Below are 21303 nucleotides of genomic sequence, written 5' to 3' on the forward strand. Positions count from 1 at the left end.
ATGGATGAGAAGGCAGCAACTAGTTGACTGTGGTATAAGTGATCAAAAGTCCATCTCCGCTGTGTTTCTTCTGCTCAGTGAGGATGTAATTATCAACTTAAATGCTATTACACAATTAAAAATGATTTTCTTGCTCATCGTCCAACAATTTATCGATCACCAATACATTAGTCATTTCTATTAGAAACACTCACCCTGATATTTGACACATTAAACAACCAACTGAGAAAGTAACCAGGAGATTATTCAATAATAAAAATAACTGTTTGTTGTAGTCCTAATTAATATTGAAATAAATGGAGCCTTTGCTTTTCTTGTGCCCACAAGATCAAAAAGATGCAAAACCAAACCATTTGATTTGGTGGCGACATTAGCCTTTAAATGAGGGGCCTCTTGTTTCCTACCCACTGCTCACACTACATCTTGTTTCTGTTACAACACATCTGACAATGTGCAGTTTTGAAGCCTCGTGAAGGCCACGTGTCCCCAACATCACAAACCAAGCTGTGCTACTTTGGAATAAACTTAGCATCACACGCAGACCCCCGAAACATTCATCAATTGAAAACCATTCTGTTCCGCCATTTACACGACGCCACGTCTTTGATCTTGGTGCAATTTCCCCGCGGTCTAAAACTTTCAGGTCCTTTCATCTGAGTAAAGGCTGAACGAGGAACGCTGTCTGGAAACAGGTGTTCTGGTTGTTTGATGTTAGCCTGCGGTGGTCCGGCAGGTTTGGAAACATGAAGCAATCATGACCCCATTCTGGAGACCAACAACACAGTCGCCCCCTCCTCCCCCTCCCTTTCTGATGAAGCAGCCAGGTGCCAAAAATACACACAGCTGTGTTGAATAAAACATCTGACACACTGACTCCCTGACTGATGGTGGGACAGAAGGAGTTCCTCCTGGGACGGACAAGTCTGGGACTTACTGCACCTACACGCTCAACTCATTACACAAGTTAATGAGAAAGTTTCAGAGGAGTTGAGCGATGACTGGTTCTCCAGCTGAGGACGGAGCTGTCCTGTTGGATGTGGTGCTGAATCCGGCTGCCTCTGCACCAGACACTTAGGCCCCGATTACACGTAGAAAAACGGTAATATTTCAATGTGTTTGGGCCTTTGGTTTACACGTAAACGAAGCTACAAGTCACTGACAACGATCATATCTGAAAACTCTGGTCACAGTGGAAATTTGGAAAAATTCCGTCTTTGCATTCGTATGTAGATGGAAGGAGACGGAGTTTGACGTCACAGAAGGCGACAAAAGCGTCATCAGCGTCATATGTGTGCGGCCCATGTTCACAGTTTAGCTACTGTGACACAAATGTATGCTGTTAAGGCAGTGCTTGTTTTTACGTTTGTGCAAACGTTTATGCTAAAAACATTTAGGAGTAGCTCCGCTTCTCTGTCAGTCCACACAAACGACCCTCGCTCCATTATTGTTGAAGTAACAGGAAGTAATTCATGCCATTCTGTGTTTTTTTTCCAGGATTCTGATTGGCTAGCATGGCTCTATGCTTCTCGTTACACTGCCCCCTATAGGTTTGGCATACTCATAGCAGCTCTCTTGTGCGGGTTTGTGTAAATGATGCTTAAACCATGTTACTTTTGAAAACGTAGATCCGTTTTTGTAAATAAATTTTGTAAATGTGTAAACGTAGCCTCAGACTCTTCTATGTGACACAGTGACTGATACATGGAAAGCTCCCACAGTGTGCTGTCTGCTAAATGCCATAAACGTGTGACAGCGTAAAATGGTCACAGGTTTAGTTTAAATGCTTTCGAGGGAATACATCCTGATTTCTGGTTTGGTTGTAAGTCTGGGCTTTGGCTGGACCACTCAAAGACAATCCCAGACTTGTCCTGAAGCGGCTGGTCATGGGCTGTTTGCTCCGGGTTGTTGTTGGGTTGGAAGTTGGCTTATTGCTCCAGACTCAGGTTGTATCCACTTTGAAGCAGGTTCTCCTTTATCGAGGTCCCCTCTGCATGAGCCAAGAGATGCTGTTCCAGGGTTAGCTGGAGCATGATCCCCGGTGAAAAAGGTTGTCTCTGCCACATTCAAATCCCTTATTCCATCATATACAATGATTCCAATGGCATGTAGTTAAATATTGTAAAGAAGAAAGTATTTTAGCTCATATAGCCTGCAAATAACGAAGAATCAAAAAATATTATGTGAAAGTAGCCGGCTGAACTTGAATGAGCAGTTTGGCTGGCAGCAGGAGCTCATGGAAAACTCAGTAGAGCTGAAAATATCTGGCTGCGATTTATCTGACAGATTTGATTTGCGATCAAATGGTTTTAAGCCAAGTCTCAGTTAAATATTGATTTTGCAAAAAGTTTAAAACATGATAGACAGCATCAAAACTGACACACAATGACGGCAGCAGAAAAATGTAAAATCACTGACAACAGTAAAAACTCTGGGTCAGATGTGCTGTAAAATGTACAAGCTGTGGCTATTTAGGTACTGACGCTTGTTTTATGTCAGCCGAACAACAGTTTAGAGTCAAACATCCTCTAAAAGTCTCCATTTGCTCAAATGAAACAAAACTAAATTACAGCATTAGCGTCATTACTCAATAGGCACACCTCATAAAGCCTAAATTGCAGCCCCTTCGGTGCGCTAATTGCATTGTTTGAAATTGTGGTTTTAATTTAAAATCAATTAATTGTTCAGCTCTGGTTAAAAAGTTCAGTTTTTGTAAATGTAAGAGACTGTTGAAACAGATACAGGTTATTGAGTGTAGTTTAATTAGAAAATATAGTCTTTTTTTAAATCAAATTAAACCTAAATATACAACACAAAGTGTTTAAAAACTGAAGCGGTTGGAGCACTTGTTAGACTACAAGATGAGAACAAATATTTTTCTGTACAAATTCAATCATAAAATAATAATAAACTAACCACAAAAGAACAATACGATGCTTCTTACAGCCACCAGAGAAGCTCTGCTGCAGGTAGGACCACCAATTTGATATTTTGATGACAGCGTGAGAAAGTCTCTTCAATGACCAACCATGTTTAGAAGCATATGCATAATTATGTTTCATTGTTTATTCATGTTTTTCCTTCATTTGCAACCCATCCATATGCACGTTACGTGATATGGAAGCATTATATCGTCACCTTCGATGATTTAGACAGTCACTCACGGATGATAAATGTTTACGGGGGGGATTTAATTGTTGTAATTTTGAAGCGAGAATGTGTATCCCCATTAACATCGTCTCGGCATGTCATTAACAAATACCAAACCACATACTTGTACACTTCCTTTTCATGACAGACAGCCTCTGCGGGCCTGCGGAGGTCAGCTTCGTAGGAGGTGAGAAAATAGCGCACTTCCTATAAGGCTGAAATAGAACAAAACACAGCCATGCACAGATGAACTGAGCATCAAGTTATTTTTATCAGCAGTCTTGGAGTCATTTTGATCCACAGGCTGGCACACCACCAAAGACCCGGCATATTTAGCTCGATATCGATTCAACATTTAAAAGACTAGTCCACTGGCTGCATCAGATTACAGGAGCCGCTGCCCCTTTAAGCCTCTGAACACCACCAAATCCTGTTTTAAATAACACTGCAAGAGAAAATGTGAGGGATGTGAAACAAGAATTAGGAAAGCATTATCTTAATTCGCCGAGTCTCGCGTCGATCCAAATGCTGTTTAAGAATCTGGGTCACATTCAATAAATACCACGTCTGCTATTAACACAGGTCTGGCCTGCGCTGCAGCCGTTGAAAGGCGTCTGCAAGTGATGCCTGTGAGGCACGACGTCACCAACAGCGGCAACTGAACATCAAAGCATGGTTGGTGAAGCAGGTCAGGGAAGAAAAACAATAGTGTAGCCAGTGTGGGACAATTTTAAAAGACATTAAATGAGTTTTTTTTTTTCTTTTTGCTCGAGGTAAGGATGGTGCTCTTCTTTCTTTTCCTGCTAGGAAAACATTGAGTTCCATCCTACAAACCAAACACCGCCCCGCAGCTTTGTGTTTCCCACCAAATCTCTTTATATATGCATCCAGAGAAAGGATTACACCCAGAGCGAGACTGATGGACGGAGCAAGAGGGGAAGAGATAACAAAGGGAAGATAGGAGGTGGACGGAGGGTAAACAGAGAGTCGGTTAGTGTGTAGTGACCCCGACGCTTGAGATGGAGTCATGATTCACCGGCTGTTTACTGTACACAGAGAGAGACGGCGAGACAACACAGAGGGACAACATCATTTACTGGCACTCTTCTGATACTGGGTCAATCAGCGACTGGTGATTTGCAGTCAGTAAAAAGAGGATATATCTTGCTGGGAGCAGAGCAAACAGCTTCTCATAATCACACAAACATGAGCGGTGAGCTCATAAAGAGGAGAGAATGGTGTTCAATTAAGCCAAACAGTAACTCAACAGTCAGCTTGACAGGACTCAGGTCTGGGATTTTAACCTTCCCCCAAATAACATTCCTAACATTTCTAATTAATTTTTCACTGCTTGGCTGGTCAGGAGTGAATTGCCGATCAAAGTACAGTATCTTGATTTCTTTTTCCTTTTCAAATTATAACGCAATTTGTGTTAGCAAAAATTGAAATCTGTGTGCACCACTGTGGAACTGAGGCCAATTAAGAGATGTTAACAGGTTTTCAGAAACCAATGTGTCAACTGTGATGCGGTTTTTCCCACTCAGCAGCTTGCCCACAAGTTTGTTCAGAAACTAAATGTGAGATGCTTAATTAATACTGATAATCCACACAACAACTTTTTCTTCCTTTCTAAACAGAATAACACGTTAAAAACTAGGCAGGGCCAAAGTGTTTATGAGGTTTGTTTTCATCTATGCATTCCCTCCGACTTGTTTGTCTGACTTTTGGGTGTTTACAGCTGAACAGATGAAAGTGTTGTTGCAGTGTCTGTTACGCAACGCTCCCTTGGCTCTCGATGGACGCCGAAAATCATCCTCCAGAGGGACGGCCAGATTTCAGGTTGCAGCAATATCTAGTGGCTGTGATGGCTCATTGCACTCGCTACTCCCAAATCTGCATGAAAAAACAGTTCTGGTTGGTCCCAATGACCACGGCAGCTCCAGCTCACTCAGGCAGATGTGTCTATGGTCTCATGAAACTAAACTTTCCATCAATTAAAAACAAGCACACATGGAAACAACCGACCCATAGCCAGCGCTAAAACAATGTGTGAGTGCTCGTCTGGTGCTCCGGGCCCACAGGGGCTGTTAGCGGGGTTCGCCAGCCAGAGTGGAGGATGGGCTTGATGGGCTCCGGAGTTATTGATTGAGGCTTCTCATAATCTGTGAGCAGGTCCAGAGGTGCTGCAGGGCTGAGCTCCGAAATGATGTTTGTGCGCGCTAGTGTGATGCTCTGACATTGAAGTCGCCCTTCCTGCTGCCGCGGAATAGGTTCAGCACCTTTCTGAAGATCCAAGGTGATGTGGTGCTCAGGAAATGACAAAGTTAAACACAAAGAATGTCTTTGATTTAAGTTTAGAGCCATAATGTTTCCTAAAGTCATAAAAACAGATCTTAATTTGGACTGACACGCACAGACACTTGATCTCTATGAACAAACGGTGTAAAAAAAAGTATATTAAACAAAATGCTCCACTAATTTTCAGGTAACACGGACCAATCTCGCTGGACAAACAGGTCTCATTGTTAGTATAAGTATAAAATACAAAATAATTGTCTGTGGATTCTCCTGCAGAAGCTTTTACTGTTCTACTTCACCCTTTGTTGCCATCTTAGTCTTCACATGTTGTTGTTCACATGACTTCTAAATCCTCTTTTTCTCTCAGCTGCCTTTGTCAGTGCTCCCCAGCAACCAGTCTTCCCACTGGCATTGAGTATACAGTGCAGACCATAACATTTTGTCTACACACAGTTTGTGGCGTGAGACGCATGTTAGCAGAGCTCTGGTATCCTCCTGTGTCTACGCAGGAAGCACTGAGGCACAAGACCAAGCTGTAGGTTACCTGCATTTAGAAGCGCTCAGAGTATCATAAGAATGATAATGAAAATACAATTGGGCTCACTGTTGGAGGTGCGCAGCACGAATAGAATGTGAGCCATTACACTGTCAGTGTAGACAGCTGGACATGCATGCCAAAGCCATAAGAACAGATCACGACGACTGTAAACGGATGAAGCAGTTTCATCAGTTCATAGAACTCTAACAAGTTTACTGGTTTCTTTTTTCAAAGTGCAGTCTTGCCTTTTAGTTTTAGAAGCTCAGCAGAGCTTCTTGTCTTGATGTCTTCTCTTGATTGTGAGCAAAAACACATATACACTTACATCCTGGAGAGCATTCTGTACTCGCTGTGCAATCATAAAGTATTTTATTTCTACAATGAAAATGAAAACAATTGTCTGGTCATCCACAAGACATGTCTTACTTGGTCAGCCAAATTGTTTACCACCGCTTTTCATGTGCACACCTGCTTTCTCAGAATTTACCAAACTGTTGTTTTTGGTAAAGCAGCTACAGTTGATCGGATACATTCATGCCTCGTTGTCATCTTCATCACTCGCATGGTGTGATGGTTTGAGTCCGCGTAGTTCGATTGGGACCGTGGAGAGTGGAGAAAAACGCCAGACAGAACTCACGTCCACACAACGCTGGGATTTCACAAACTGCTCGTCGTTTATTAAACACACTCCAACCGTATCAAGCCGGGTTGTACAGCAACTTTCTCTTCATACATGAACAACACAGTTATCTCCGGTGCACCATCACTGTTATTCTCTTTTGAGCAAATGAAACCAGGGGTGAAATGAACATGCTTAACCAGCGCGCGTGCATCCAGCATCCCTCACACAAAAAGACAGGTGCGGACTGATGACATCATCACTGGGCGACACAGCTTACACCTTGTTAAAGGTACATTTCATAAAACTCGACTGTCACAATGGTCACGTCCTTATTCCTCATATAGATGGAAACTTTCCATCAAACCAAATGGCAACTCATAATTCTCAATCAACTCCTAATGCGAGTTCTTTTGTGCATGAACTAATGCTGAAATAACACACAGCTGCTCGAGAAAACTTTAGCAGCCAACTGTCTAATTGCTTTTGACGGGTCTGCATATATCAGCAACAAAGTGCAATGGACCTTGAACTGAAATAATGCAAAGACACCACAAAGTGGCAGAGCCGGAGTCCCGGTGGAGAAAAAAACAGAGCGCTACAAATGCTCTAAAGGTTTCAATAATCAAAACCAATTTTCTAGGTCTGTTTCCAACCCAATACAATGCAGGTGAATGGAATTGCATTTGAGTTGCTCAAAGCACTAAAAGGTTGAATTGAAAACACTCAATGTTTGCATGTTTTTCAGAGAAAACAAGCCAGTTACTTGCATAATCAACTGATCCTGACGTGAAGTCTTCATTTGGTTCTTCTGTGGTTTGGCAGCATTAAGGCTGAATATTATTAAGCCTGGGTACTTGTGCATCATCTATCCCACATCTGGCCTGAGAAAAATACCTCCACTGAGTCGGCTTTTAATTGGAATGCTTGTTGTTAATAGCGGCAGCCTTGCACAGTTTGTTTTGCAATGCACAATGCATGCATAATCCACAGTTGTAAGTGGCTGCCTCTTCATTAACAACGTTTAAGAAATGAATGTGAGGAAATCCATCATTATCGCAAGTCGCAATCACCAAACCCTACAGCGGGTGCAAACTCATAATCTTAGGCAATTTGCATATGCAATTAGTGTAAGCTTCAAGGAAAGGATGTGATTGACAGCACTGAAATGTTTTGCCGAGTTGGTCTGATTGAACCCAATTTACAGAGCAGCCATGGCCGACTTTTATGGGGACTGTTTTGTACATTGTGTCTCTCGGGCCATTTTGAGATACTACCGCAGATAAAGGATCACTGCAGCTTGACCCCCAACCCTTTACTGCAACTAAGGTGTTCCAGAGACAGAATACGTTCACCAGTTTCTCGATTATCTTGACACTCTCCATTGTATTCTTCAATTGCGTGGCAACAGGCCCATTTTTCAGAATAGCTTTGAAGATTTGGCCACCATGCTAAGAAACAAAAAACCACGCTGCCGGTTGATAGAATTTCATTTCAGAGGAAGCACAGACAAACAGAGAAGGCATTCTATTTTTTGCCAAAGCTTCTGTCTTCCTTTCTTTCTCATTTTTTTTGCCGCCCTCCCCAAGGTTATTCATCTGGCTATGAAGTCAAAATCAATGGCAGGAACAAGGCTGAGAGTTAAAGGTTTGTGCTGAATCTCGCACTGTGCATATGGGACATGAGGGGACAGCCATGTTTCATTATAAATTCAAGGCCAATCTGTTCCCAGGGAGGGAAAGCAGGATGTCAAGGTAATGAGTTAATTTAGGAGATAAGGAACAGCAAATGTAATCTCTGAAATTTCACCAGCAGCAAAATGGCTCCTCAGGCCTCGAGTCCGTCCTATCAGAAGGGGAAAAAACGTACTCATTACCATGATAGTCTTAGCTCAGGGTTCTCTACAGAACCGTAAATAAGGATAAGCACTCTCTCAAAACATGGTAAAGTTTACCCTGAGGATTCACTGTAAAGATCCCATTAAACCCTCTAGTGTGAATAATGGAGCGGGGCTGTTTCAAATGCTTCAGCTTAAGCAGCAAAGTGCAGGAGTCAAACAGCTTAAGACAGCACAATAATTTCTGCCACTATCACAGAGCCCAGACTACCCAGTACGACAGCATTATATCAAATTTAAGAAGATGCCTAGTTATTATCCCCAAGTGGGCCGGATTGGCCTCATGGCGCTGTGTTAATGAGTGTTTTTTCGTCTGACTGGGTGGACATGTTTTGGAAAAAGGCCTCTGTCTGCCCTCCAAGAGGCTAGGCTCTTAGGATGAACTCTGCACAAAACGGACCTCCGCATAAGCCTCCACATTTGCATCATCCTTCACAGGAGCCCCAAACATGTTTGACTGCTCCATTTGTCGGGGATGAGGGGGGTTGGTGGATGGCAGGGTAAACAAGAGGGTTAGAAATTGAGACCACTTGCTGTTATATCTCTGTCTTTTGAGCTGGGCTTTCACTGGTTGTGCTATTATTCCAGCAATTGACTCTAACTGTGCTGGTTGGCAGCACTCTCAAGTGAAAACATTCCTGTAGTTCAGGGTGTAATTCATTGCAATATGTGTTTTTGAGCAGTTGTTAAAAAGGGGACCACCTCATGAGGCGGCCGGGACGGCGGCGCCACAAGAACAGCTTATGAAGATAACCAGACGGATCGCGGAGAGCGATGCATGTCGCTTGCACGTGTCAGCTCCAGTACAGTGCTAATGGGTGAGGAAGAGCATGGGGGAGGCGGCTGGCATGACAACCTACAGCAGGCGGGAGACTTGGTTGCCATGGCGACAAACAAGGATGTTTGCATCAGAGGCAAATCTCAGCAGTCCGCGGCGGAGGGCACATATGCCATTCGACTAACAGTAATGGAGAATTGTCGGGGCCAAAGATGAGAGAAGGTGGGGTGAAAGGGAGGGATGCCTTTTCCTTATCACTCGGTGTTCCCTTGCAATTTCTTTTCACAGCAGGGCTGAGCCGCGCTGTAGGAGGGGGGTTCCTCTCTAACAGAGAAATAGGGAGTCACCGGTTCAACAGCTAATGACATCTCTTGCCTTGTTGTATTAGAGAGAAGGATGACATCATCTTCACAGTAGGGTCACTTGACAATATTAAGGTCGTGCTGCTGATTATGTGCCTGTGCATTTTTTTTCCTGCTTGATCCATTCACTTTTAATTTATTGAGTATACAATGACCTTGATTGGTAACAAAACAATACAGCAACATGACTCACGTCAGCACACTGCTCTCTTTGGTCAGACACACACACAGTTGACAGAAGAATGGAAAAAGGAAAAAAAGCCAATAAGGTAAATATCAGGGAAGTATTCATGCTTCTCCACACGTGATCAAATTATTGTGACACATTTTAAAATCCACCAAGGTCATTTGTGTTATCGACCGGGTGGTGCTGGGTAAAGCACATTTTAATTGCCTGCTTGCTTTACCCCATCGTGCCGCTGTATTTTGCACACACTGCTGGGTGTCATGTTGCTTTATGACTAATGCATCCTGCAAGGGCACCGGAGTTAACCGTAGCAGAGCCAAGAGGCAACTTACTTGAATATAGTTTGATCTTCTTCTCCTCGAGCTGACATATTGCGGGGACACAGTAAGAGGCTGGAGGATTGTGAGCTTGTTCAAGCTGCAAAAACCCAATTAGCCTTTTCTGCCTCAGACTCCGCTTGTGTTGGTGCCTGGTTTGTAAATGTGTTGTTTTTCTCAAATTGATACATTCACCTTTGTGATACTAAGCCGAGATTACTTAATTGCCCCTCATCACCCCTAAAAAATTGCAGCTATTAAATCATGAATTGGAGATAGGCTCAAGAATGGACGCTAGTAATTTGAATTCGGGGGCTCATCTCTATGCCGACAGGTACGCTCTTGATACAGAGTGGCTAAATCAACAGGGGAGCAAAGTGGAACATGTAATCTAATAATTTCAGACACACACACACAAAAGGGAACAATGTGAGTAAAAAAAAAAAGGCAATTACACAAAGAACAGCAGTTGATTAGACTATTAGTGACATAACCCTGGAGGTAGGGTGGCACCTTTTCCTCCATTTTCTTATTCACCATCAATGTCTTGATATCAGCATGTTGAACAGGTGCATCATGGGAGGTCCCCTGGTGCTTTCAGGGCAGGGAGTGCAGGGGCATTTCAGGTAAGATTTTAAAATGCCTCATTACATTCAAAACATTGACAATGTGCTTCAGGGACTCTTTTTTTTCTATGCTGCGTGCCCTTCAGTAATAATTAATCTACTCTTTCATTGAGCAAAGGGGATGTTTCGCCCGCTATGTACAGGCGAGTCTGGGGGGCCCAGGAGGACAGACGTGGAGCACACAGGGCAAAGCTTGTGTCCCTCACACCCCGATGGTATTAATCTCTAATAACTTCCCCACACAGCACCTTCGGGCAGCGGCAGAAGAAATGCTACGGGTAGATGATGCGTTTTACCAGCACTAAGTATGAATCAGGATATTAAAAAGTTGTAGGAGGGCAAAAGCAATTTCCTCCTAAAGGGGATTTTAAAATTACAGCGCTCAGACTGGAGGTAAGTCTAACCATAAAATCATTTTCTCATTTTTTTTTTACCCGTCACAATAAAACACCTCCCCTCCACCACCGTCGCCATACATCCACACCAAAGATAAAGCCTGTGAATGAGAATCTCTATGACAGGCAGCCATGACAAAGCCATGAAATATAGCCTTCTAAAATGCACTTTACAGGCTGGACTGGCAGTGACGGATGAAGAAAAGGATTGTCGAAAATGAATGAGATCCTGCAATATTATTCTGGTGAAGACTCTCCGTGGCACGATAAACCTGAATTAAGTCATTGCAACATTAGTTCACTTCAACCACTCCGAAGCCATTCGCTTGGTGTATTTAATTAAGCGTACTGTTGTTGAATCTGCAAGCTGAGGCAGACATATCAACACGCACTTGTTTTTTCACTGGCTTCATTAGACATTGTTCAGGCTCCGGCGTTGATCCTTTCCGACTTAGTGCAATTTAATGCCAATTGCTTTGTCTGTGTTGCAGCTGATAAATATAAATCAAATGCAGTTGTACACAGCTGGAAGACGGAGCTTTTCTTACAAATTGAACATTGTGTTGATTCTTCTGCACAAACCCTGACAAGGTTTTGCGAGGATAGGAAGAAAGTCATGCATAGCAGCTGTTAAATAAGCAGCATGATGAAGTTAGACCTGAAGTGGTTATCTCAGAGATGCTTCTTTATAGTTTGGGTGAGATCTTTGATGCCAAATGTTGCTATGATGTTTGTGTACTGCACACCCCAATGATCAAACAGTGTATTTGAGGATTCTGCAAACTCTTTTTTTGTTTAGCCTTAGTTGCTATTAGCACTAATACTAATGACTACCGTTGTTTGGCAAACACAGACTTACTTACAGAAAACTTTCTCATATTGTGCAGCTTGTCACACCATATCTAAGTTTTGTGTGTCGGTTGAATGTGCCTGAGCGTGCGTGTTATTTAGCAGAGCATGTGTGTGTAGATTGATCATGTAATCTGAGTCTTATCTCGGTGGGTCTACGGAGATCAAGCAGTCGTGAGTTCTACAAACCTTGTCAAACGCTGAGCTTTAAATCAGGATTTAGACACAGCTAATTAGCCTGTCAGTGTCAGGCGTTTAAGACGATGCTGATACCAGTTAGCCAAGCTACAAAAACTCTGGTGACGACCTTTAGTGCCTCATTACAGTACAGATGTCGGAATTTAGGGTTGTCTTTGCTTCAAATAACATTTTGTAAAGTGACAAATCAAGGGAGCTGATGTTAATGTCAAACTGAAGAGATAATGAGAACAATTATTTGACAGTTAAACATGACTTTCTAATTTCTAATTTTTAATCAAGCTGATCCTGTCAAAAGCATCGCCTTACTTTGGTGATTCAACTCTTGCTTGTTTGGATTTGAAAGTCCCCAGGGTCAAAAAAAAAAAAAAAACATGGCAAAAAGTTTAGTTTATTTAAAAAAAATAAAATACAATTTTTAAATCGCATGCAGCCATGTGTATTTGGAAGAACAAAACAACTATGTAAGTTCGTTAAGCTGGATTTCGTACTGAATTTCAACAGTACATTTGAGACTTGTTGCATTTTAACTTCATCATTTTGTTGTTTGAAGCAAAAAGTCACTTCTGTTTCCTCCAACTAAACAAGCACCGTTTGACATTATAATGACGGATCAATCTATGTTTGACCGTAGTGGTTTTCTCATTTCAAGGTCAGCTGAGCTGGATACTACATTAGCCTAATACTGTGAATGAGAGCCAGTGTAATACACTGTATTCAATCAATGCATTTGACCTACTCTGGCAGTGGCACAGTGATCGTGACTGGACCAAAGGGCATAATTATTTCATACAGCAACTGAGCAGCATTAAAGTGGCACTCCGGTAATCCATTACTACTGCATTACTTATTGACTTTTCTATACTACAATCCCAGTGACGATGATGGTTATAATGAGACGATGAAGATAGGAGAACATTCGGAGCAGGAAGAGGGCGACAGCTCATTCTGAGGCATCCACCAGCGTGACTCGCTCTCTGTGATGACAGTGTTACTGATCTGTGCACATCCCTGCTCACAGGCACCCACTACCAAATGGCCACACAAGGTCATATCATAAGACAGATTCTATTTACAACCTCCATTTTGTGTTGCTCTCTAGAGCAGAAACAAATACAGACTTACTGTCCTGAGGAATTTCTTCCCTTTTACTCTCCATCACTACGTCTTCTAATAAACTTATCATAAGTGAGAGTCTCCAGCTCAATGCAAAGTAATCCTGGCAGGTGCCCTTTTATCCTGACGGCCTTTGGCTTTTTGAAAAGTTCACTCAAGATAACTCAGCCGAGACAAAAGGTTAGCGCTGCTCGGACATCAGGCTTGGGACTTTGGGCCTGTACTTCTCATTAATAGCTCTTTAACAAGCCTGATAAAACATGACGACACCTCGGGCGACAGCTGAGTGGCCACTTGATTACACTGGGAGTCAACATCTGCCCCCGCCTTCTCACGCTTGATGTAAATATGATCGGAAGATGCATTGAGCTTTTACAGCCAAAAGATGACATAATACCACCACAGCTCAACTGTGACACAAACTTATATCAAAGCATTTCCCAAAAAAAAAAAAGTTCTGGGTCATGATTACACTCAGTCAGGATTATTTGAAACTGAAGGACATGAAAAATAGCCTCAAGGTGTTTCAAAAAGCTATTCCTAGCCAACAGTCCACGCTGCATCCATCAGTGCACAGCCTCAGCCTGTCTGATTCAGTTAGTGCTTATGAAATGGAGCATCTGCAGAAGCTCCCACAGAGTATGTAAACATAAGCTCTGCCTTGGGAAATGAGCTGAGGGGTCATTTAGATTTGGGTGGGGGAAGTACGGAGCGCTGCTCTCGCTCTCTCCGTCACCTGGTAACAGTTTGACACACACGGGAGCTTCCTGCGTAATGTATTCAAAGCACCAGGCTAAACATCAACACCTGAGCAACCCCGGCCCTCTCCCATCCCTTTCTGCTCTTTCTCTCCCAGCGCATCAGCTCATCCTGCCTCCTGAGATATTAGGTAATCCAGGAGCGGGCGAGAGGTGATAGGACGCCTGTTTCTTAATGGTTTGTCAGCGAAGGAAGCGCCACAATCACCATGGATATGCTTGACATGTTTGCCAAGAGCCAGGAGCCATCCATTCCATGTGCACTGTGCAGCAGCCAATCAGCACTCTGTCAGTGAACCTGTGGGAGCTGATAAGTCTGCTATACAGTGAGGGGGGATCCCACCAATTACAACAATAACAGACATTGGGTAACATATGGAACTCAAGTGGCTGTTCAGTTGTATCTGCTCAGTGTATGGACTTATAAGCTGAAAAGACTGAGTGATAATTCATTGTCAGTGACTTTGTGTAATAGATTATCAGCACAAGATTTAGTCAGAAACAAAATCACGCTTGAGAAAAGTCCCAGACAGACAGTCTTGCTCCCTTTTCAAATGGCATTACAGCTCATTTCCGAATCAATAGCTTGCCTCTTTTCTCCCTGCCCGAGATAAACCCATCACAACTGAAGGATGGAGAAGAGTGGAGGGAAAAGAAAAAAAAAAAAAAAGCCAGGGCAACAGAGCCACAGCCTGCCCATTTTATCTGATGGAGCGAGGTGAGCAAACGGAGGGATTAGCTTCCATGGGATGAAAGCAGCTGTTCGTCCTCCGTCTCCGTTCCCCTCCCTCCTCTCCTTGTCTCTCCATCCGCCCACACATCCACACCGTGGTCTCCCCTCGCAACTAGAGACATGTTCTATATGTTGCAGCCCTGCTGTTGCCAGCTGCGCTCCACCCTCTACCTACAGTGGCGAGCACAAAAAGCCTTTCAGTGCACATGGCAGTGAAAGGCGCGGCAAAAAATAATAATAAAAAAATAGGCGCCAAAAACGGTGTTACGAATAAGGGGTAGGAGTTGAAGCAAAGTGTACTTCCTCTGTGACACCCAGCCTTCCTGATTATGTCACCCAGACACAGATACAGCGCGCGCAACCACATTACACAAATACACACTCGGATATCAACAAGCGACAACCTGTTTCTTTGTAACTTCTGGGGTAGCCTGAGTAAGAAATGCACTCTCTTACCTGGCAACAGCAGCACACCTTCAGCTCCAAATCTGCCAGCGCTGATGAGGAGACGCGCTCATTTGGAGTAGGAGTAGGGAGTCTTGGAGAGTGTGTGTGTGGTATGTGTGTGTGTGTGATGCTGGGAGAGAGAGAGAGAGGGAGAGAAAGGGAGGGAAAGTGAGAGGTGGAGCCTAGTTGAGAGAGAAAGAGGGCTGGATGATGACTGTCTGCCGTCTATATAGCCAGTCTTGTAGGAGCAGTGTGGATGGCGCTAGATTATCTTCTGTTCAAACACTTGCCGCCGATGCACCTCTTGCAAGGCTTGGAGAAAAAAACCCAGGGGCAGAGAATGGGAGGAGGAGGAGGAGGAGGAGGAGGAGGTGTGGTGAGGGAGACAGGAGAGACTCTGGGCTGTTTAAGCCAGCATCGTCACACGGCAGTTCCTAGGAATCCCTCCAGTAAGAGGGGCACTGCATCACTGAGTCCTTGGCCGTGATTGGCTGTTTAGTGGGGAGACGTCAAGTATGGTGGGTAATGCTGTGTAACCTAAGATGACCCTTTCAACACATATTAACATGCCCCGTCTATGTTTCTCACCCTTCTGGGCACATGTCACCTTCAAGGACACTTCAAAAGAAACAAAACAAAAAAAACTCCCCTAGGATCTTGGGATCCATGGTTGCATGTCTGTGTGCGACTCTGTGTGTATGTGTGTTTGTTAATACCCAGTAAGTCATGACCTGCCCTTGCGCATGAGCAAATACAAAACGGTTGCACACATACAATGCACACACAACGTCCGGCAAGAACTTGAAGGGAAGCTGATTTCCCCAGAGGAAGGCTGAGCCTGTCACCAGAAAAGCCACACAAACACCTGCAAGGACCGTCTTTCATTAGAGTGATTGAATATGTTTGTCATGCTGACCTCAAAACCAATAAAAGAGGTCACACAGTGGGTAAACATAATTTGAACGTCTGAAGTGACAATACACCAATCAGCTCCAACTTTAGAACTGCTGATGGGAGAAGTAAACACAAAGTCTTGTTGACACTTAGAAAACCTTTGGATTCTGGTATTTATGTGGACGTCACTTTAACACATAACACTCACCTAAACATTGGCGCAGACCGAGCACATCTCTTCATAGCAACAGCACTCCGTGACAGTAGCATCCACCACCCGTCCACTCCGTAAAAACTCAAGGAACAGCTTGAGGAACACGACCAAGAGCTCACGGAGCTGAAACAGATTGAACAGCCATGTTTGAAACAGAAAAGGCGCAATACGCGTGGCCCCAATCTTCCCCACACTCCGCGAGGTCGGGAACTGATTTGGCAACATGAGGAAGACCTGTATAATATTAGGTAGGAGGTTTTAATGTTACATCTGATCAGTGATCCAACCCAATCTGTAATTCAACCCTTCTGATGTTTGACTTTTTTTTCTAATGTAAATTACAATCCTTGTCACTCATTGTCAGTTATTACCTGATCTAATATAAAGACTTCAAATTCAAAGGTGTAAATGAATGCACTGAGACATGCTAGCAAGCCAATCATGTGACATACAATAATGAATATGGAAAGTGGCTGAAAACTGCATTTTTTTTTTTATTTTAATTTTTTGCTGCTTCATGGAGCAAATGAGGTTTTCCGTCCGCTGCATGCCCTGAATAAAAGCATTGCCCAGCTGCACTCAAACGTCAGGCAGAAAGTGACAGGCTGCAGAGTGAATAGAGCTCTCTGTCTCGTGTTTTTCCATGAAAACGTAAACAGTCCACATGACATGTGAATTGAGGTGCTCCTCAGGAGGAGCTGTAAGTGTTCTTAAGCGCATAATATATTGTAATCACCAGAGTCAGATGATTAAACACCACAGAAGCTACTTGAATTAAGCTGCCATTAGCTGGCATACAGGGAAGTAGAGGAGACAGAGCTTTGTGATTGTGAGTGGTACGACGGTCTCTTTTGTCTATGCATGTCCAGTTCAATCCAGATGTGGATGAGCGTGCATGTTCTCTCTGTGACTGTAGTTCGTCTTACTGTTTATGCTGGTTAACAGAGACCATAAACTGGCATTAGGTGTAAAAATGAGTGCGAAATGTCACTCTGTATACAAAATATAGTGACGGGAAAGCAGCTGAAGTATGGTTAGCCTAACAGTATCGCCCAGTATCTGATAGGATACACTATAGCATCCCCATCACTCTGCAAAGGATAAGGCAATACTGATAATAAATGCTTGAAGAAAAAAAAAAAAATTTGTTTCTTTAAATAAAACTTAAAATAAACCAAATGTCTGTCAATTTTGTTGTATAGCTTTAAAAGTAAACCAATCCATTAGAAACGCATGCATTCATCTAGTTCAATTAGGTTATTTAATGGTATTTGTAACAGCTACGTAATATATTATAGTCTATTCATATTGCTATAGCTAAAGAATGTCTCATGAGAAAATATTTCATTGCATTCAATAATTACCATTTTTGACCGCATATTTGATGACCTATGAACAAATATGTTCTCGCAGTTTAAGATTCTGTTAAAATATTTACCCTTTAGGGTGTGTGGCACATTTCTGATGCCCCGTACCCATAAAATCAAACTTCTAAAGTTTGAGTGTCAAATGTGCTGTGGTGAAACACGACTAAATATGATCAGTGAAAAGTGGAAAAAGTATGATTTTAGTTTCTGCAATTAATTCCAAAATAACAGCTTGGTGGAACAGATAAGTGTGCCGGTAAAAAAAAAAAAAAAGAAAGTTTTTTGCTTCTTTTTGCGTCCAATTCACAAATAAAAACTGCCAGTGTGTCACTGAGCAGGACATGTTGTTTATGAGCTAAAATCAATGTCAGCATAAAAGGTTTGGTCTTTTGTGTTGTGCCATTGTTTAGATGCAGACATGATGGTCGAGCCTAACAAAAAACTAGAAAAGGCACTATGACTGTTTTCACTGGTGAATCACATTCTCAGCACCCTGTGGTGATCACACTTTATTCAGCACTAAAAGGTCATCCTCCTCTCCAGCACAGCCACCGTTTTTATTACAGGAATCCAATAATCAATTGATGATTCATAGACACAAAAATGAAACATTTACATTCACAACAATGTGAGCTTATTCCAGACCTGGGTAAAAAGCTAACTGCATTTCATAGATGTAGTAAAAAGGCAAACGTTTACCGATCCTGGCTTCTCATCCATGAAGATTTCATGGGTTTTTTTGCTATACGTTGAATAAAATTTCATATTTTTGTGTTTTGGGCTGTGGGCTACAAATAATACAGCATCTAAGGACATCCTTGAGAAATCGTATAAAACTGATTTCATGATTTAACAGAGGTAGAGAGAGATGCAGCCATAGAGAGTTTGAGAGATACAGCAATAGAGATAGATAAATGGATAGTTTATTCATCCTGAGGGAAATTCATTTGTCATAGCAGCATCACAACCAAGGACTAAAAACAGATAAAAACCACAATATATGGACATACAACAATCTCAGAGGTATTTTGCAGACAAATAAAACAGCAATCCACAGATTAACCGCATGTGAAAATAATCACTAGCTCCAAGTCGAGTCGTCACATGAGCTTCATCAGCACATGATAACTGGAAGTAACATGAAGTCAGCACTGATGTAATGCCTTAAAGTGAACTGAAGATACTGGAAGTTTTAGCACATACAAGTCAGGGTGTATGTGTGTTTATTACAGATTATTCTCAGCCCAGTAAATTCCAACAAACTGCAAGATATATTGTTTTGTGAATCTTTTTCTTTTCTTGTCAGGAGGAAAACCCTCTCAAATAGAATTTAAACCAGTATCACACATTTCAGATGTTATCAGCTCATTAAACAGCCATCGTGGTGCTTTATTTCCAAACATACAGTCCAGTAGGGACTTCCACCCACTTCCAGGCAGCTCAGCAGGCCATTATCACCCCATATAATGGCAGTGGGGCTGTGATTTTTGCACTTACAAGGGCAAACAAATGTCCAGAGTTGGAGGCTGGATGAGTTGGTTGTGGTATAAGTCAGTGTAGGTTCAAGAGACTCAAGTTTAGGTTCTGTCTTAGTCCCATCAGTGCCAATATTATTAGGTGTTGATTGATTTGTTTTCTTTAGGGGCGATACTGATTATTAGTTATCAAGGAGACTGACTACCAATATTTGGAACTGATGTACAGTAAGAAAGAAAATCCTGGTGTTCAAAATTCAGGATAACTTCAACAATGAAATTCTCCAGTCTATTTATGTTGTACATGGGTTTAATAACTCATAAGAGAGGCAGCTGCATCACAGTCAAAAACGTGCATGTCAAATTGCATCAAGAATCAAAAAACCCTAAAAAAAAAAAAAAAAAAAAACATTGATACCAATAAGAATCCGATAATTAGCAGAGTGGATAATCAGTCAACCCACAATTATTATAGTATGACTTTCTGATAAAGTCTTGTTTTGACTTTTATTTTCACTTGCTGTTTTTCAGTGTGTAATTCAGTGATTGTGTTTACTTCTTTTTCAGTCAGTGCTTGGTTACGTATTGGCACCAAAACGGCCCATTGGGTTAAGGAAACATGATTTAGGTCAAAATACACAATGCTGCTACATGTACTCCATGTTATAAAGCTCAATTTTTGACATTTCCAGGCTGAAGACACAACCTGAGATTTTGCACTAACTGTTTCACACAGCTGCCTTCATTATAGGGGCTTCTTTCTCTTTATCGATGGTCAGAATGGATGAAGGTGCTGTCTGGTCTACTACATGGTGGAGGAGGTCCCTGCTGACCCATATGTCTGATTGGATGCTACTATTGACACTAAGAGTTTTTGGTAATTTAGTTGTCAGATTGTTTAGTTTAGTTCAAAAAAGTCATATCCTGAATTTGGCTTCATCCGGGATATTGACATGAGTCGGTATGTATCTTTACCCCCCAAAAAAACCTCTAAGTAAAAACTAACACCTCTCTTGTCCTTGTTTGTCCCCAGCCAGGGCTGTGGCCATGAGTTGTGCAGTGATTACTGGCTTTAATGGCGGTTGGTCTTGTTATGAAAGAGCCCGTTGGTTCTGGAGGGGCTCCACTGGCATACTGACTCTGTCAACAACAGGAACACCAGCTGCATCCTCCCTGGTCCTGTTCAGAAATAGCTTGGCCCCAGTGGTAGCCCTGGCCTCGTCCCAGTCAGCAGCCCCCACCAGAGGCAGCAGGCCCGACTCCAACAGTCTGGCTCAAAGTCTTCCCATTGTGGAGGACAGAGGTGTCTGTGAGGCCCGGAAACGATAGGGCAGCAAACATTACCGACCCCTTGCTGTACAAGCAGTGGCCTCTGTCACAGAGTCTTTCATCTAATGGGCTCAGAGCAAAATCAAAGTGACAATATTAATCATGTGATGTGGAAAATAATTAGAGGCGCAATAAAGGACTGAGTGAGTCCCATCCCCCCGTCCTCCAACATACAGCAGATAACTGATTGCTGCTTGGCTCAGTGTGTGATGAAAGGGTACCAGGGTGGTTTCCAATGTGGCCATCAGCAGCTAATTACCCCACAGAAACCTAATATTTAGCAACAGCAACAGCAAAGGTGCATCAATAAAATCCATGTCACTGCTATCCTCACTGATACCAACACTATCTCTTTGAGGAAACGTAGAAGCCATTCAAAAAGCTGCACAATGAGCATTTTTCAGTGTCACAGTTAATAAACAAAGCACTTCAAAACATCCAGGGATACCCACCCAAATTAGTTAGTCCAACAAAGCAATCAGACTGCTCTTTTTAAGGCAGTGGAGCAGAAAAACTCCTGTTGTCAGTCTCTCCCAGTCAATGTTATTCCCTCGTTAGAAAATGTCACAAGGCCATTGATTGTTTTCATGCTCCCGACACGGCCGGTTGCTTATGAGCGGTATTCTTCAGAGGCGTTTGTCATCCACACCTGGCTGTGTGGATCAAAACGCTGCTTTGGTCAGACCGTCTCTCTGCCAGTGTGTGATTCATGGAGGAGAGGCTTGCCCTGCCCCGACTGTCTGCACGCATGGTGCCCCA

At 42.7% G+C, this 21303-nt stretch overlaps 1 protein-coding gene across 1 annotated transcript in view; it reads right to left on the reverse strand.

Moving 5' to 3' along the window:
• syt1a (synaptotagmin Ia) overlaps nt 1-15321 on the reverse strand; it is a 205581-nt gene extending 190260 nt beyond the window's left edge. Inside the window, exon 1 of the mRNA XM_008276467.1 lies at nt 15275-15321. The gene's annotated coding sequence lies outside the window, so the exon portion shown is untranslated. The remainder of the gene's footprint in view (nt 1-15274) is intronic.
• Nucleotides 15322-21303: the final 5982 nt, after the last annotated feature.

This window comes from Stegastes partitus, unplaced genomic scaffold, assembly GCF_000690725.1.
Source record: "Stegastes partitus isolate 25-593 unplaced genomic scaffold, Stegastes_partitus-1.0.2 Scaffold74, whole genome shotgun sequence".
NCBI lineage: Eukaryota > Metazoa > Chordata > Actinopteri > Pomacentridae > Stegastes > Stegastes partitus.